Consider the following 15,911-nt stretch of genomic DNA (forward strand, 5'->3'; position numbering starts at 1 on the left):
CTAGCTACATGGCAGATGAGTCCAACATGTCCATATACAGAGATCTAGCTATATGGCATATCTTTCCAACATTTGCATATGTAGACAACTAGCTACATGGCAGGTAAATCCAACAATTCCATATACAGAAATCCAGCTACATGGAAGTTAAGTTCAATATATCCATGTAAACAGAGGTAGCTACATGGTAGATAATCCCAACTTGTCCATAGACAAAGAGCTACCTACATGGCAGAACAGTCCAACATGTGAATATACAGAGAGCTAGCTACATGGTAGGTAGGTAAAGCAATTCCATATACAGAGAGCTAGCTACATGAGAGATAAATCCCATATGTCTATATGTATAGAGATAGCTACATGGTAGGTAATTCTAACATGTCCATATACTGAGAACTAGCTACATGGCAGATGAGTCCCACATGTCCATGGACAGAGACGTAACTACATGGCAGATGAATCCTAAATTACCATATACGGTGAGCTAGCTACATGACAGATGAATTCAACATGTCCTCATACAAAGAGCTAGCCTAGCTACTTGGCAGATAAATCCAACATGTCCACATTATCTGAGCTAGCTACATGGCAGATGAATCCAACATTTCCGTATACAGCGATCTAGCTACATGGCAGATGAGTCCTAAATGTCCATATATGGAGAGCTAGCTAAATGGCACATGAATCCAACATGTCCATATACAGAGAGCTAGCTACATGACAGATAAATCCAAATTGTCCTATACAGAGAGCTAGCTATGTGGCATATGAATATGAAATGTCCATATACAGAACAGATTGTTACATGGCAGATGAATCCAACATCTCTATATACACAGAGCTACCTACATGGCACATGAGTCCAACATATCCTTATACAGAGAGCTAGCTATATGGTATATAAGTTCAACATGTCCATATTCAGAGTGCTAGCTATATGGCAAATGAGTGCAAAATGCCCGTATACAGAGAGCTAGCTACATGGCTGATGAGTTCAACACGTCCATATTCAGAGAGCTAGTGATATGGCAGGTAAGTCTAACATGTCCATATACAGAGAGCTAGCCTCATGGCTGACAATTACATAATGTCCATATAAAGAGAGCTAGTAAGGGTCCTAGCAGAGTGGAGACCAGAGTAATATCCCATGGGGAGGAGTTGAACTACAACTCAAACCACTCTTGAGCTTGTTCTTGTTCACGCTTACACTTGGATAGGCCTTCTCTGACTTTGGCCATAGACTCTTTAATGAGTCCTGAATGATCTATGTAAAAACAGCATTCTTCTCCTAAGGTGGCACAGAGTACCCCTTGTTGTAGGAAGACTAGGTCTAGGCCTCTCCTGTTCTGTAATACTACTTCTGCAAGGGAAGTCAATGACTCTTGTAGGTGAGAGATTGAATTCTCAAGACTTTCAATGTCTACGTCTATAGCTGCTCTCAAAGCGCCGTAATGCTGCTCTTGCAGAACTAGGGAGGAAACTCCTGTTCCGACACTGCCTAACCCTAATCCTAGAAGTACTGTCAATGTAAGGGCAGATATGGGCTCATGTTTAATTCTAGCAAAGTTGTCATCAAAACGCGCAAAGACATCTTCTTCGGGATGGTAAATTAATCTGGGAATTAAATGGACTAGGACACAAAAGCTTCTTGTTCAGTTCAGGACCCCTCTATGTGCACAGGGAGTCACTCCTGTGGAGCAAGCCCACCACCTGTTGGGGGGCGGGGAGGCGGTATATAGTACCGACTGACATCTGTCAAGTGTGTTTTGTTACAAAGGTGCTGAAGTGTGGTGGGCACATTACCGATACAAGTTCCTCGCCCGAGTACAGACCACAGGGTTAGTCGGGCTTCACTTCGTTGTTGCCACCTGCACTGATTATTGCTACTTGACTCTAAGAATGTGCCTGTGAAGGCCACACCTTCATTGAAGGGAGGTCAGACGTCGTAACACAACCAACAGGATTGAGTTAGATCAGGTCTGGAGTTGATAAGAGCTTGGAAGGTGTAGAACATAAGCTCTCAGAGAGAATTGCTAAGACTCTGGTTTGCACTCTGGGAAGGGACTTGGGGCAGGGTTTGAACAGTAGGGACTGATGGAGTGGCTTCTCTCGGCATTAGAGTTCTAGGTGGAGATGGGAGAGCTACGGCGGGTCAGACACTACTGGCACTGGAGGTGGGAGAATTAGCTGCTTATGAATTGAGAACAAAAGTCCAGGGTCATACCCTGAAAGGTAGAGTTGCAAACCCTATATCGTTGTGTGAGCCAAGTATCCGGGTTTGCTCTTCTTTTGAAAGTTATTGCAATGGTAATAGGGTTTCTTTTGCCACGGGTAGTCTGTCTGGTGCTGTTCTTTATTACACTGATGAGGTCATTTTGTTTGAACACCCAGGGGGCAATGGTTATGCAACTCTAATTCCAACAGTAGAAGTCTACCTTGCCTCCGCACTTACTATAAGGTTTGGTTCCCGGGCAAAGATAGAATTGTTCTTTGGCTAATTGCTGCTTGTCTTTGTCAGCTACACACTTTTCAATAACCGTGCTGGGTGTTACTTTGCTTAGGGAGAAAGAGTTATCTAAGTCAAAGAAGTCTAAATGAAAAGTTGGAAACGTCACTGTAGGTGGACCTACAAAGGATTGAGCTTGAATAACAACTCCTAAGTCTCCAGGAGCAGATTTTAGTCCTTGCAGAATCCATTTATAGGTGACTGGCCAGTGAGGGTCACCGAGTGGTTGGGATTTCAATCTACGGGAGCTAATGATGATCCAGAGGGTCGTGCTGACCAGCAGGACTTGCGAATATAAAGCTTTAAAGGGTTGTCTTGGTCTTTGGAGATTTTCTATCCTGGGGCACCTCCTTGAGGCTCTGGTGGGTCTGCTCGTCGGGCGTGTGGGTGGTGTACCCAGGCGGCTACTCCGTCAACTTTGAGGAAGGTGGGAGTGGTCAGAATCACCATGAACGGCCCCTTCCAGCATGTTTCAAGGTTTTCTTACTGGTGTCTCCTGTTGTAGACTCAATCCCCAGGGTGATAGCGATGGGGCTCTGGGGGCGGGCAGTCTCATACAAAGCTTTCAACTGCGGCCAGACACAGCGATGCACCTGGTAAATGCATTTTAGGGAAAGCAGCAATTTTTGGTCATTAAATTCAGTAAGTACCTCTGACCGGAGGTTTGAAACAATGGGTGGGGGTACTCTAAACATGATTTCAAAAGGGGTCAATTTTAGCTTGTAAGGCGTAGTATGCACCCTATAGAAGGGAAAGGGGATGAGAGCCATTCATTCAATGCCAGTCTCTAAGGTTAATTTAGAAAAGGTCTCTTTTAGTGTTCTATTCATCCTTTCTACTTGACCTGAACTCTGGGGTCTGTATGCACAATGTAATTTCCAATCGGCCCCAAGCACCTTAGCTAAACCCTGACTCAACTTGGAGATGAAGGCGGGTCCATTATCTGACTCAAGCATCACTGGGAAGCTATACCTCAGTAGGATGTCTTCTAGCAACTTCTTGGCTACCATCTGCGCTGTCTCACGCTTGATGGGGAAGGCTTCTGTCCATCTTGAAAAGTTGTCTACAAAGACTAACAGATACTTGTAACCATACCTTCCGGGTTTTACTTCTGAAAAGTCCAATTCCCAGTAGGCACCAGGTCAATCTTCTCTCATCCTGCAGCCTGGGTTAGCTTTAGTTCCAGCTGTGTTGTTGAGCTGGTACGCTTTACAGGCGGCAACAATGTGTTCAATCTTGGAGTTAGCATTTCGAATTTTGATCCTTGCTTCTCTTACGAGGTCTTGCATTTTAAAAATACCCATGTGAGTGGAGCGATGTATTTTTGTGAGAGTACGCTCCCCTAAATCTTCAGGCACTATTATTTTATCATCAGATGTTTTCCACCACTTCTCTATGAGGTGTGTCATGGGTAGATGTTTGATCCAGTCTAGGTCGGCCTCAGTATAAGGCGGGTCCTCCGGCAGGGCAGTGTCCCCTCGGTCAGGCAACTGAGTCACTTGGGCTATGCCAGCTTTAAAGCAATTTTTCTGGCCGTCCGGTATTGCCTATGGCAATGGCTGTATTCTCTTTCTGATGCCCTGGGCAGTGAATGATGGCTAACTTCTTGAGCAAACAAAGGGCTTTTAAAAAGGCCAGGATTTCTTCTTTCTTTTTAATAGTCTTGCCCTCTGACATCAACAGCCCTCTCTATATATATACAACTCTATGAATATGTGCCGTGGCAGAAGCGTACCTGCTGCCCGAGTATACATTAAGCTTCCGGTCATCCCCTAAGGTCAATGCCTTGGTTAATGCTATGAGTTCCGCTCACTGAGCGGAGGTCCCAGCGGGCAGAGGTTCAGCCTATATAACTTGAGTATCTGTGACTATAGCTGCCCCGGCATACCTGTTTTTTCATGAACAAAGCTACTCCCATCAGTAAACCAGGTTTCTTCAGCATCTGGCCATGGTTGATCTCTCAGATCAGCTCGAATTCCGTGCACCTGGGCCAAGATGCCTGAACAGTCATAGAGTGGAGCATCTAAGTCTGGGTCAGACAACAGCATGGCAGGGTTTAAAGCTGTTGGTGTCTGAAAGATAACTCGGGTGGGGTTCAGAAGCAAACTCTGATAGTGAGTCAGGCGAGCATTGTTGAGCCAGTGGTCTGGGGTTTGCTTCAGGACCCCTTCAACCATGTGAGGGGTAATTATATATAGTTCTTGGCCTAGTGTTAACTTGTCAGCATCTTTGACCATCACGGCAACTGCCGTGATCATCCTTAGGCATGGGGGCCATCCTGAGGCGACTGGGTCAAACATCTTTGACAAGTAAGCTACTGGGCAGCACCATGGACCTAGGTATTGAACTAGGACACCTTTGGCAATGCCTTTCCTCTCGTATATATATAGGTGTAAGGGTTTAGTGACATCAGGTAGCTCTAGGGCTGGTGTTTCTAGCAGGGCAACTTTAATTTGCTCAAAAGATTTCTGTAACGTTTCTGTCCATCGAAAATCCTGGGTGTCTTTTGTTGCTTCATAGAGAGGTCTGGCTAGCTCTGCAAACCCAGGTATCCACAGACGGCAGAAGCCGGCTGACCCCAGAAACTCTCTGACTTCGTGATGGGAATCAGGTGTTTTGATTTTAAGAACAGTCTCTTTTCTGACACCAGACAGCCATCTCTGACCTTCTTTCAGGACATGCCCTATGCAGCTTACCTCTGGTTTCCAGATCTGGGCTTTCTTGGCAGAGGCTCGGTACCCTAGTTCTCCAATAGAAGTGAGGAGGTCTTTGGTACCTCTGAAGCAGGCAGCCCACATCTCAGCTGATATAAGGAGATCATCTACGTACTGCAACAGGGTTAGGTGAGGGTTCTGAAGGCGGAACTCACTTAGGTCATCATGCAGGGCCTCATCGAAGACAATGGGAGAGGTTTTTAGCCTCTGAGGCAACTGAGTCCAGGTTATCTGTCCATTTATGCCTAGTTCTGGGTCACTCCATTCAAATGCGAAGATGTGTTGGTGCTGGGGGGCTAATGGTAGACTGAAGAATGCATCTTTTAGATCTAGGACTGTATACCACTGGTGGCTTGGGGGTAGTGAGCTTAGGAGGGTGTAAGGGTTAGACACCGTGGGATGAATGTCCATGAATCTTGTTCTCTTCACGGAGATCCTGAAAAGGCTGATAGTCAGTTGAGTGGGGTTTACATACTGGCAACAAGGGACTGTTCCAGAATGAATGGCATGGCTTCAAAATTCTCTGGTCAAGTAGCCTTCTGATGTGTGGAGTTATTCTTTTGCAGGCCTCTAGGGGTATAGGGTACTGATGGACTCATACAGGGTTTGCTCCAGGCTTTAACTCAACGAACACTGGGACCCTGTGTTTGGCCATGCCTATACCCCCAGTCTCAGCCCAGGCTTTAGGAAATGCTGCTAACCAGTAGTCAATGTCAGGGTTCAGCTGTGCCGGCCCTTGGTGTAGCCGATACTCATCTTCAAGATTTACAATAAATACCTGAATGGGCTCTCCTCCTCTGTCTAAAACTTCTGTCTTTTCGGGATAAAAATGAATCTGTGCCCCCAGCTTGGTGAGCAAGTCTCTCCCAAGCAGGGGGTATGGGCAGTTGGGAATGACCATGAATGAGTGGAATACTCTACCCACACCTAGGTCAACAGTTCTTCGAGTAGTCTATGAGTACTGTTTCATCCTGAAGGCCCCTTTGACCCAAGAAGTTGTGCTAGACACTTGGCCGTGTGGCGCTAACAGAACGGAATGTTGAGCTACTGTGTCTACTAGAAACTCAACAGGCTTCCCTTCCACTTTCAGGGTTACCCTGGGCTCAGGGAGGGGTACTGAACACCATCTCCCCTAGTCACTCAGTTCATCAACAGCCAGGATGGGGATTTTCTGTTTATTTCCTGGTCTTTTATTGGGACACTCTTTGGCCCAATGGCCTTCTTCTTTAGAGTAAGCACACTGATTTTTCCCTAGCTGGGGTCTCTTTCTACGCTCACTCTTGCCTCATCTGTCTCCTGCAATTTTCTTTAATTGTCACTCATGTTTTTTCAGCTCCTCTGTAGTTGTTTTTGTTATTTGTTGTTAAGTGCTGTCGAGTCGGTTCCGACCCATTGCAACCCTGTACAGGGTTTCTGAGGGTGTAAATCTTTACGGGAGTAGAAAACCTCATCTTTCTCCCATGGAGCTGCTGGTAGTTTCAAACCGCGGACCTTAAAGTTCACATCCCGATTGGTAACCACTATGCTACCAGAGCTCCTTTGTAGTAGTGGCTAGCAAAATTCAAGCTAGGTTCCAAGTCTGACGGCTTTCAGACTTTGCCTGTCTCTCTTCTGCAGTCTCTCTATGATTGTATACTCACTATGCCATTACTACTAAGTCCTGGATACTCTTCTCCCCCAACCTATCTACTTTCTCTAGCTTCCTTCTAATATTGGGGGCTGCCTGATTAACAAAATGCATAATGACAGATGCCTTAGTCTTGGTAGCTTCTGGATCCATAGGAGTATACCTACGTAAAGCTTCCTGAATTATATTTAAAAATGCGGCAAGGTTTTCATCTGGCCTTTGCTGCATGTCCACTACCTTGGCCAAATTGGTGGGCTTTCTAGCACCCACTTTGAGACCTCCCAACAGAGCCTGGTGGTAGACCTGGAGCCTCTCCTTACCTTCTGTCATGTTGAAATCCCAGTCTGGTCTGGACAATGGGAAAGAGGTATTAATGATGTCAGCATTTGTGGGGGGTTGCCCATTATCACCAGGAACTAACTCCCTGGCTTCTGTCTGGAGTCTTTCTCACTCTTCTGTGGTGAATAGGATTTGGAGGAGCTGCTGGCAATCATCCCATGTGGGCTGATGGGTGAATAGAACAGTTTCTAACAGGTTATTAAGATCTCTAGGGTTATCTGAAAACTTGGCGTTCTGAGAGTGCCAGTTGTAGAGATCGCTCGTGGCGAAGGGCCAGTAGTGGTGGGGTTGGTTGCCTTGTGCATCTGGGTGCCCCACCACCCTCAATGGGAAGACAGTAGAATCGGCCTCCCATGCTGGGGATGCTGCTCGTCAGTTCCAGGTGTTGAGGGCTGGGCTGCCTGCAGCAGAGCGGTTGGGTGGGTCTACCCTCTCTTCTCCCTGTGCTGAGCCTTTGGCCACTACTTCTTCTTGCATGGGGCCAGGAGAGGACTGGTAGGGAGGGGGGGAAATGAGCTCTTCCAAAGTGCTTTCCTGGATAGAGAGGCACAGTGGGCTTATTCTCTACCCGTTTTGCCCTACTAATTTCTTTTGGAACTTTCTCTTTCTCACAGGCTGCTAACAGTACAGCTGGCTGCTGCACCTTCTGAGGAGGCAGAAAGGGTTTAACCCAGGAGTGTGAGTTGCAAATCAGATCTTACCAGGCAACAACGTATGGAATTTGATCTGGGTGTCCTGTTTGAGGACAGAGGACAATTTCCTGAACTTTCCAGGTGGTTTGCAGGTCAAAGGTGCCCTCTGGTGGCCAGCGTACGTTAAAGGAAGGCCACTCAGACCTACAGCAAGTCACGAGTCTGCCTTTTCTGACTCCTATGCTAAGATTCTGAGCATGCTTTTTCATTTCTTCAAAATGGTCAGTCACAAGGGACAATGGAGTTGCTGCTGCCTGTCTCATGACGTCAGTCAGGTATTAGTAACACACAAATGACAAACAAATATTCTCAGTGATAGCAAAGGAGTCTCTGATGGCTTTTCTGCTTACGTGAGTTATAGTGACGGTGTACAATGCCCACCGAGCAATTGGTCTCAGGAAGGGCCGGAGCCCAGTCCTATACGAGGCAAAAATGCTGCACTAGGTTCTCTTAGTAATCTCAGCATCCACCAATCAGAGGACAAGAACTGGAGAACAAAGAAATAAACAGCTGACTAGTCTGGTTAGAGACACAGTAATGCTAGCAGGGGAAAAATTACAGAATAAATAGAGGAGGGAGAGGGTTAATCTGTGACAGAGTCCAGTCTTCAGGGGCGGTCACAGCAAGTCTAATGCTCAGAACCAGAGCTAAGGGTAAATATGTGAGGTTAATCAGTACACACATAGACCAAGGGGAGAATATGAGGTCGGGGTCTGAGTAACAGACAGGGGTGCTCACACAGGCACCTTTCTGGCCACTCCTCTCGTGAGGTATTTCAACTCTTTCTTAGCTAAGGTGTGGCTGTTTAAACCCAACCCTGGTCAACGCTAATGAAGCAACGAATCACCATTATGCCATATGAGAGAGTCGTGGAACTGCAGGTGAAGGCCCAATCAGACTCCGTAGTCGAGGCCATGGTGCCTCACGGACCAAACACAGCAGGCTGTGTTCAGTTACACTCTGACCTCAATCACTCAACCATTCGCTCAACTCTAGAGACAGACAAAGACTGAGACATGACAGTCCTCCACCAGCCTGGAAGCAGAATAAAAAACAAGATGGCAGCCTAATGCCACACTGCGGGAGCCACCCGCATCATCTTCTCACCAATTGTACAGATTCCTGGGGCACTCTGTCCCGGCCTAGGGGAGTCTGGAACGTCTTCCAAGACTCCCTGTTGATGGCCTTCCGGTGCATCCGCCTAGGCTGTATACTGACTTCAGACCAAAAGATGAGCTCCCAAGTATGACACAGGTGAAGACAAAGGGATCAGACACACACACTTACCGGCCAGTAGCAACCCTCCGGTTCGGGGATCCTGTGGGGGTCTTGGGGATCCCGTACAAGACTCTAGATGAAGTGCATAGATTACGGAGTCCTCAAAGACTACTAAGGAGCCAATGTCGATGCAAGCACAAAAGGGTTGTTTATTCAAGATCAAGCTCGGGCCTTCTCTGTATCCAACACAGTGGACTCAGGAAAAAGGCCCCAAACTCTTAGTCAGCGGGGTTTTTATAGAGGTTACAAGCAGGTTCCGAGGTCTTCAGATTATCTACTCTAGGAATAGTTTACATTTCGCAAGGTATGGGGTGTTACAATCTGATTGGTCACTATTAGTAGCCTGAGCTGCTAGGTTAGGGTAAAGGAAGACTTATGTTATACAACTTTGAGTTGTCAGCAAAGCTTATCTATTCCTTACTGCTTTCTAAAGGGGGAAGACCATACAGCACAAGCTGACCTGGCACATTCCTGAAAAAGGGAGACGTGTACCGGCCAAAGTACAAAATGGAGTCTTTTCTTTAGGTCTCACAGGACCTAAAACTAACTTGCCCCAGAGAAGCCTACAGTTGTAAGGAGTTGTGAAATATTTGGAGGATTACTCCAGGAATTCGGGCTTTCAAGGCCCACTCCTCTAGAGCATCAGGCTTCAGAGCCTGAGGCCATCCTCACAGTGTGCAGAAGTTGAGGCAGGTTGAGCACTTGTAATGATTCTGTGGGGTGAATTCAGGAGGGCAAATGGTGGATTTTCTCAACATTGGACAAGTTCGTCTCTGACCAAGTGCTGTAGGTCAATGCGCTGGAATGTCCAGCTGTTTGAACTTCAAGGTTGGTGGTTCAAGATCACCAGCTGCTTGGCGGTAACCATATACAGGATTGCTCTGGGTCAGAACATGCTCTATGGAACATAAAAACAACAACAAGAACAATAACGTACTCTGGGTTGAATTAAGCAGAGTCCCTGTGTACCAAGACCCTGGATGGGCCAAGCTTTTGAGACCTGGAGAAAGTGGCGGCTCCTTGGTGTTATGCCAGTCTAGGCACCTGGCTGGCCTCTTTAGGTTTTTGTGCTCATCATATAGCCATCATCACTGCCCCCATTGCCTGGAAATCCGGGAATGTTTTGGGTCCTCCCTGCTGGCCCTGTCCCATTCCGTGCATAGGTCCCAACCCTGCCATGCAGGCTCCTTAATCAGAGAAACGCCGACTTTACTCTCTATGTCCACACCTCCCTGAAGGCCATGATCTAGGAAGCTATGCAAGGTCGGGTTTGGTTATGACTTGGATGGGAGATCCCCTGGGGATATAGGGTAGTGTCTGCTTTTGTTCTGCACATGCGCATTACTCACTGGCTGCCCTGGATCTCTTTCCTTTACCTAGTAGAAGCAGTCCCCTCCTTGAAATTTTCCGGGTGGTTGGTTAGGTGCAGTGGAGTCAGGTTCTAATCCTAAAGAAGTTCTACAGGGTTTGCGAGGTTTTAAACCTTTATTTTATTTTTTAGGGCTTTAAATCTTTGCGAAAGTACAAAACCCAAATTTGCTTGCACCCAACATCTGGGAGATCCCAAGTGCTGATTTTGAGGTTAGCAGTCCAATTCTTAAGCACTAGGCTGCCAGAGTTCCTCACCAAGAGCCCCCAATAAAGCTTCTGTGAAAGAGGGCCGAGTTAGCCCTAGCTTTTTGCCTCAGCTTTCCCAGAGACAAAAGGTGTGACCTCTCCTGAACCCTCAGTGAATTTCTTGGTCTTTTGGAGCTGTCTTCTCCTGGATCGGGGAATGTGGGTGCAGATGCTGGTCCAGGTAACCAACTATTAGGAAGCTGGCTTAGGAATGATTGGACCTACAAGGAAGATCGTAGAAGAATTGATGCGTTTGAATTGTGATTTTGGAGGAGAATACTAAAAGTGCCATGGACTGCCAAAAGAACCAATAGATCTGTTTTGGAAGAAGTGCAGCCAGAGTGCTACTGGATGCCAGGATTGCTAAGCTTTGTCTCTCATATTTTGTACATATTGTCAGGAGGGAACAGTTGCTGGAGAAGGATGTCATGCTGGGTAAGATGGACAGTCAGAGAAAAAGAGGAAGACACCCACCAAGATGGATCGGCCAGGTGGTATCATTATGGCATCAAGTGTGGCAGCGGTAGTGAGGTTGGCTCAGGGTGGGACATTGTTTCATTCTGCTGTGCATGGGGTTGCTATGAGTCAGTTCGGACTCAATGACACATAACAACAACAACCAGCTTGCTCCCAGAGAAGCCTACAGTGGCGTGGAGTTGTGAAATCTTTGGAGTATTACTCCAGGAACTCAGGCTTACAAGGCCCATTCCTCTAGAGCATCAGTCTTCAGGGTCTGAGGTCATCCTTATGGTTGCCAGGGGGTGGGTTGGGTTGAGCACTTGTCATGGTGCTGTGGAGTGAATTCAGGAGGTCAGAGGGTGGTTTCTTTCAGCATTGGTCAAGTTTGTCACTGACCTGGTGTCGTAGGTTAATGCGCCGGAATGCAAAGCCGTTTGATCAGCCAAGTTGGAGGATCAAGCATACCAGCTGCTTGGTGGAAACCATATACATAATTGCTCTGGGTTGGAACATGCTCAACGGGACATAAAAACAACAAGAACAAGAACACATTCTGGGTTGAAGGGAGCAGAATCCCTGTGTATTAAGACATTGGTTGGCCAAGCAAGCTTTTGTGACCTGGACAAAATGTCCGCTCCTTGGTGTTGTGCCAGTCTGGGCACCTGGATGGCCACTTTAGGATATTTTGCTAGTCATATAGCCAGGCCCACTGCCCCATGACCTAGTAGACCAGAAGTGTTGTTGGATTCTCTCTGCTGGCCCTGTCCTATTCCTAGCATAGACCCAAACCCGTCCAAGCAGCCTACTTAGTAAGAGGAAAAAACGACTATACTCTCTATGTCCATACCTGCCTGAAGCCCCTTCATCTAGGAAGCTACACAAGGTTGGATTTGGTTATGACTTGAATGGGAGATCGCCAGGGGACATAGGGTGCTGTTTGCTTTTGTTCTGTGCATGTGCTTTTCTCACTGGATGCCCTGGATCTTGTTCCTTTGCCCAGTAGAAGCAGTCCCCTTATTGAAATTTTCCTTGTGGCTGGTTATATGCAGTGGAGTCGGATTCGAATCCTAAAAACCTACTACAGGGTTTGTGAGGCTTTAAATCTTTATTTTATTTTTTAGGTCTTTAAATCTTTATGAAAGTACAAAACCCCAACTTCCCTTCACCCAACAACTGGGAGAGTCCAAGTGCTGACTTTGAAGTTAGCAGCCCAAATCTTAAGCAATAGACTGCCAGAACTCTTCACCGAGGGCCCCCCAAAAAATAGCAGCAAAAGAGGGCAGAGCAAGCCATAGCTTTATGTCGAAGCATTCCTAGGGACACACACTGTGACTTCTGTCCCCTCAGTTAACCTCTTGCCCTTTTGGAGCTGGCTTCTACTGGATCAGGCAATGGGGCTGGAGGATGCTTAGAGGAATCTGTGTGCAGATGCTGGGCCAGGTAACCATATAGTAGGGAGCTGGCTTAGGAATGATTGAACCTAAAACCAACTTGCCCCAGAGAAGCGTGGAGTTGTGAAATATTTGGAGGATTACTCCAGGAACTCAGTCTTACAAGGGCCACTCCTTTACAGCATCAGACTTCAGGACCTGAGGAAATTCTCACAGTTGCCAGGGTGGTGGTGGGTTGAACATTTGTCATGATGCTCTGGAATGAATTCAGGAGGACAGAGGGTGGATTCTCTCACATTGAACAAGTTCGTCTCTGACCAAGTGCTGTAGGTTAATGTGCCGGAATGAAAAGTCGTTTGAATGGCAAGGTTAGCGGTTCAAGCCCACCAACTGCTTGGTGGAAACCATATACAGGATCGCTCTGGATCAGAACACGCTTGACGGCACATAAAAACAACAAGAATAGGAACGTGTTCTGGGGTGAAGGGAGCAGAGTCCCTGTGTACCAAGACATTGTTTGGCCCATGCCAGCTTTCGGGACCTGGACAAAATGTCTGCTCCCTAGCTTTGTGCCAGTCTAGGCACTGTGTCAGCCTTTTTAAGATTTTGTTCTCATCATATAGCCAGCCTCATTGCCCCCATGACCTGGAAGCCAAGAGATGTTGTTGGGTTCTCCCTGCTGGCCCTGTCCCATTCCATGTGGAGGCCCCAGCCCATCCAAGCAGGCTACTTAGTGAGAGAAAATGAACTTTACTGTGCTGGGGACAGCGTACGCAGAACCTGGGTTGATCAGTGGCAGCCCCATTAAACCACCTCTGAATATAATCAGTTTAACCCAGATGCTCTCCTTCCTCCTGAAAGTATATAGGAATGTGATAATTAAGAACAATGTAGCATTTTAGGTATAGATCAATGAAGCCCGGTGCCTGAGATCTTACTCACAAACAAAAGTTTGCAAAGTGTACAGAGACAGCTTGGCTACTTTCAGGAACCTTGCTTTATGTTAACTATCCTTAAGAAACCACATGTCGCTACTCTAGATCATTTAAGCCTAAAAGTTAATATATAACAGCTTGATTGAACTTTTTTTCTGTAGAAATAAGAATGTTATATTATTAAGAAAAACTATGAAAATCTTTTAAAAGTTGTTCCTGTGCATCATTGTGTTCTGTTTTGAATGATTAGTCATATTTCAGTTCCGTATCCTGTCTTAATCACATCCTCCCTTTGTGACATCCTCCCTTTGTGAATTACATCCTTCCTTTATCACAAATCCCTCCCTAAAAAAGAGAATAAAAGGCTCAGGTAGAGTGAGTTTTGCATGCAATTCTGGGCAATGCTGGGCAATGCTAGGCAATATGTCTACCGGCCAACTTGCATCATATCTATGTGTCTGTTTTTTTGTGTGTGTTTTGTTTTTTCATATATATTTCGTCTCTCTCTTTCTCTATCCCTTTCGCCACCAGATCTCCCTTCTTCATGACACCCACACGTCCTTGTCAAGGCTGGACCCGACATAGGACCTCGACATTACTGTGTATGTCCACATCTCCCTGAAGGCCCCTGATCTAGGAAGCTACTCAAGGTCGGGTTTGGTTATGGCTTCGATGGGAGATCACCTGGAGACATAGGGTGTTGTTTGCTTTTGTTCTGCACAAGAGAATTTCTCATTGGCTGCCCTGGATCTCTGTCCTTTACCCAGTAGAAGCAGTCCCTTCCTTGAAATTTTCCTGGTGATTTGTTATGTGCAGTAGAGTAGGATTCGAATCCTAATGACCTTCTACAGGGTTTGTGAGGCCTTAAATTTTTATTTTATTTTTTAGGGCTTTAAATCTTTATGGAAGTACAAAACCCCAATTTCCCTTTGCCCAACAATCGGGAAATCCCAAGTGCTGACTTTGAAGTTAGCAGCCCAAATCTTAAGCACTAGACTGCCAGAGCTCCTCACCAAGGGTCTCCAAAAAAACAGCAGCAAAAGCTTTCTGCCTAAGCTTTCCCAGGGACACACGCCATGACTTCACCTGTCCCCTCAGTGAACTTCTTGTCCTTTTGGGGCTGGCTTCTCCTGGAATAGGCATTGGGGATGGGGGATTTTTAGAGGAATCTGTTATTTGGGCCAAACAACCAAATACTAGGGAACTGGCTTAGGAGTGAATGGATGTAAAACCAGCTTGCCTCAGAGAACCGTGGAGTTGTTAAATCTTTGGAGGATTACTCCAGGAAATCAGGCTTACAAGGCCCACTCCTTTAGTGTCAGGCTTCAGGACCTGAGGCCATCTTCACGGTTTCCAGGGGGATGGTGGGTTGAGCACTTGTCATGATGCTGTGGAGTGAATTCAGATTGGCAGAGGGTGATTTCTCTCAGAATTGGACAAGTTCGTCTCTGACCAAGTGCTGTAGGTTAATGTGCCAGAAAGCAAAGCTGTTTCAAAGGCAAGGTTGGTGGTTCAAGCCCACCAGCTGCTTGTTGGAAACCATATACAGGATCACTCTGGGTTGAAACATGCTGGATGGCACATAAAAACAACAAGAAAAAGAACATATTCTGCATTGAAGTGAGCAGAGTCCCTGTGTACCAAGACGTTGGATGGGCCAAGCCAGCTTTTGGAACCTGGACAAAGTGGCAGCTCCCTGGTGTTGTGCCAGTTAGGCACCTGGCAGACTTCTTTAGGTTTTTGTGCTCATCATATAACCAGACCCATTGCCCCCATTACCTGGAATCCCTGGAGTGTTTTGGGTCCTCCCTGCTGACCCTTTCCCATTCGATGCTTAGACCCCAACCTGGCCATACAGGCTCCTTAGTCAGAGGAAACACCAACTTTGGTCTCTATGTCCAAACCTCCCTGAAGGCCCCTGATCTAGGAAGTTACACAAGGTCATGTTTGGTTATGATTTGGGTGGGAGATTGCCTGGGGACATAGGGTGCTGTCTGCTTTTGTTCTGTGCATGCACTTTACTCACTGGCTGCCCTGGATCTCTTTCCTTTACCCAGTAGAAGCAGCCCCTCCTTGAAATTTTCCTTGTGTTTGGTTATGTGCAGTGGAGTTGGGTTCAAATCCTAAGGAACTTCTACAGGTATTGCGAGGCTTTAAATCATCTTATTTAATTTTTTAGGGCTTTAAATATTTATGGAAGTACAAACCCCCAACTTTCTTGCACCCAACAACTGGGAGATCCGAAGTGCTGCTTTTGAGGTTAGCAGTCCAATGCTTAAGCACTAGGCTGCTAGAGCTCCTCACCGAGTGCCCCCAATAAAGCAGCAGTGATAGAGGACAGAGCTAGCCCTAG

The 15,911-nt window shown here is 46.6% G+C and overlaps 1 pseudogene; it reads right to left on the reverse strand.

Moving 5' to 3' along the window:
• Nucleotides 1-2,949: 2,949 nt before the first annotated feature.
• On the reverse strand, nucleotides 2,950-9,075 carry LOC102837956 (annotated as a pseudogene).
• Between the last annotated feature and the right edge of the window lie 6,836 nt (nucleotides 9,076-15,911).

The sequence above is a fragment of the Chrysochloris asiatica genome, unplaced genomic scaffold (genome assembly GCF_000296735.1).
Source record: "Chrysochloris asiatica unplaced genomic scaffold, ChrAsi1.0 scaffold00537, whole genome shotgun sequence".
NCBI classification, from domain to species: Eukaryota; Metazoa; Chordata; class Mammalia; order Afrosoricida; family Chrysochloridae; genus Chrysochloris; species Chrysochloris asiatica.